A 3,790-nucleotide genomic window follows, 5' to 3' on the forward strand; every position below is an offset into this window, starting at 1 on the left:
GATACCTCATCACCAGGTGCAGAGACACATAATGATTGTGTGTCTGGAGCAACTTTTGTCAAGAGATTTGCAAATTCTCTTGAGGTTGCTGGATCAGTAGGGCGTTGCGCCCCTACTGACCCCGTCCATTTTTTGGCGGTCCGCCTCGCTGTTGCGATTTCGCAACAACGTCGGATCCGGGACCGTTGCCCTTTTTGGCATTCGGTCAAAAATTACGTTCAGTACCTTTCGGCACTGGACGTGGAGCACGACACTCATGAGCGTAGTGGCCTTACTTCTGACAGCAATTGCATGTCTCCAATCGCTTGTTGTTCGAAAAGCGAGGTCTCTCGCTTTCGACGTAAGAGAGGTCCATAGATTCTGGACCTCCTAGCTCGTGTCGTCTTTGAGGACGATAGGATGAAGAACTAGCTTGAGCCTGTCTCAAGCTTAAGTCCAACTGTTCCGCAACGGATATTGCTTCTTCAAGCGTATCCAGCTCCAAGCGGAAAAGATGGGTCTTTACGGGACCATCCGTAAGACCTTGCATGAACACCGTATTCAACGTGTGTTCATGGACTGGGTTATTTGTAATACAACTCGCTAAATGTCGTATGTGCTGGGCATATGCGTGAACATCACGCTTGCCTTACTTCAGTGTTAGAAGCTCTGGACGAGCTGTGAACTCAGCCCTAGGCGGTTCAAACGTCTGTTTGAGTCCGGCTTTAAAAGCCTCTAGCGACCTAAAGACATATGGTTCGCGCAATTTAAGGCCCAATGCCCAAGATTTGGCACGACCTGCCAAATTTGATTGAGCGAATGCGACTTGCATTTGCTTGTCGATGATGTGACGTGCCCTTATGGGATCGTACAACTCGACAAACCATCTTAAGAGGGAGTCTTCTTCGACTCACCTATACTTACAGATGTTAATTTTTAGAGTTTCGGGACGACGCGTATGCGTCATCCCAGGCATAGGGGTCTGTACCTGATGTAACCTCAACAGTTCTGCCTGTTGAGAGCCTTGCTGATTCAGCAAGGCTACCTTCTACTTCACCTCGTCAAGTTCATGTTGTATGAACTTGGAGATGGCTGAATGGAGGGCATCTCTGTCCAAACCGGACAGCATGGCCAAGATGGCATCGCTACCTACGGTCGAACTCATTCGTTCGACCGCACTCCTTTCTATGTCACTTAGAAAGGAGTTGCTATCACAAAACGTGATGCGTATTCCCACTATCATCTGACATGTCCATGTTAGATGAAGGAAGTGTGGTCCTTGGACGAACTACAAAGTGCTACCAGGTGTAACGGGGCACTACGACTTGTACTGCTTCAGTACAAGCCCACTTCGCACTGCTTCAGTTGCGAGTGGTGCCTCACGTCACTTCACGTACACTCGTACGTGCAGAGGAAGACTACTCTCTAAGACAACTACCTTAAAGAAGGTTAAATGAAAACTGTATTAATATAATTAGGTTTCTTCTTCTTTCTATCTGTTAATGCTAACTTAATTAAAATCTGATACCAAACATGCAATTAAAATCTTATCTCTTTCTTTGTTTATGTTTACAGCTGATTAGTCTGCAGGATAAATTGCTATATTGGCTTATACCTATTTATGGATAAGACTTCCGAGCATTACTATATTAGGTAATATTCTCCGAAATTATCTACCTTTTAGATAATATATTAATTAAGAACCTTAAGTGTTAATTTCATGTAACGATACACACCGTTACAATTTCTTACAACCGAAGATCTGTACGAAATGAGCTCACGACATTGTAAGCGGAAGCTCGTAGAAGTATTGCAAATTAAGCTGATAACATACACTGCACCAACGCATTTATTTTTCTCGCATGACCTAGCGGCAGGTCAAATTACTTCACATGAAGTTATTGACTTCTTGAGTGAGCTTGACGGGTGTGTAACATTAGCTACTTTAGCCCGTTACAAACTAAAAATATTGTAACGGGACAAAGTCGCCCTTATATAACACAATCCCCGTTAAGTACACTTTGTGTACTTCATGGGATGGTCAATAACTTGAAAGATGTAATCGTACCTACCACTTGAAAACGAGTAACGTCATCCGTTACGCGAGATATCTATAAAGATATGCTCGCAAAACATAGTGTTTATCGACAGAGATGACATTTTAGGATGTTTTAAAATAAGTTAATTATATTTAGTACGATTAATATAAATCAGTCTTAAAACTACTTCTGTCTTGATGAGTGCGCACGAGGAGCCGGATTTACTGCTCCCGTGACGACACGTATATCATAGTACTTAGAGGTTACGTGAGGTTGCTAAGGCGCCCACTACAACAATCTCACTGCACGTGAGAAAAGTCGATTAAACCGCTTCCTCGCTGTGCTAGGGTGTGTGCTTTAGTAGTAAGACGTGCCCGCCTACACTTGGTAGAATTTAAAATCCTTGCCACGACCCGCATCTCTGAGCGTGTCAGTGAGGATGAGCCTCAATATCTATTGAGATCATTTCCCCCACCTCTTCGAACATCATCGGGAGGTGGTAGAGCACTTGGCGCAGGGATTTGGTGATTAAGCCCTGGTCAAGCTTTTGGCCCTCCTGAGCAATATATCGCTCAGTTGGAGCAGTTTGAGGCATTCGTGCTCGGACAGCGAACATCCGCGTCCGAGGTTCAGAGCCATGCTGCAGCGGAGTCTGTCACTCAGACTCAGGATGAGTTGAGGAGTGAGCAGGCTCGGAGCGAGGCTCTCATAGGACTGTTGAGATGCTCTCCGCCCGGCCGCATCAGCCGAGCCCCGTTCGGATGAACCCGCTCAAGTTCGATGGAACTGCAGCGCACACGATTGTTCACTTGCTGTTAGCCGTGGAGCAATGCGGGGTGGCACAGCTCATCAAGGGCGACAGCCGGATGGTGTCGTTCGCCATATCGCATCTGCGCTGTAAGGCCTCAGCGGGCTTACTCGTCACTTATGGCAGACTGAAAGGCTTTTCCAACATTAGCAATCGTTAAGGAAAATATTCGCTCCCTGTATCAGCCGCCGAACAACGAAGTTTGCTTCAGGGGCGCTTCTTTGGAGTGCGACAGGCGAAGCGATCCCTGCAAGAGTATGTGCAAGAGATGCGCTCGCTGTCGCCTCCATACCCGTAGGTCCAATTCCGGAGCACATTAAGGTGCTCACGTTCATGAACGGACTACGGCATGGTCCATCTCGAGAGGCCCTTTTCGGAAAGGTGCCGTCGACGATGGAAGAGGCAATTCAAATTGCCTTAGTTGAGAAGCAATTCTTCAACAGTGCATAGGCGAGCTTGATTTAGCTTGTCATGCCAGACCTCACGGCCTATCTTTTGTACATTCTGTGCAAAGGCTGTCCAAGCTTGGAACAAATGCTTGACATCCCTTGCTCGTTTGCAAGTGTACCATTGATGCCGGTAAAAGGCATCGATAAATAATTTTGTTTCATCCTCACTAGGCTTGTGAAGCCTGGATGGGTCGAATAACGGAATATGATATTGATCGTTGGTTATACGAGGTCAGATACCACTCCCAAAGAGTTGGGCAATGTAGACTTTGTCTGCCATATGATGGTTCGCTGCTATGCCAGGGTCCCTGTTGGGGCAAAGATGTCCAGCAAAAGGACTCCCTTTCCAAAGAATGATGGCAAGAACCAGCGTGCCAGGGATGCCTTCTGACGCGGATTCTGAAGCTACACCAAAGCTCCGGGTTGTCGAACAAATGAGTAGCATAATCGCTGACGTACCGAAAATTCGGACCACAACCTTGCTGGTCTATAGCGCTCAAGTACGAGGCAATGAC

This window comes from Bremia lactucae, linkage group LG13 (genome assembly GCF_004359215.1).
Source record: "Bremia lactucae strain SF5 linkage group LG13, whole genome shotgun sequence".
Lineage (NCBI taxonomy): Eukaryota > Oomycota > Peronosporomycetes > Peronosporales > Peronosporaceae > Bremia > Bremia lactucae.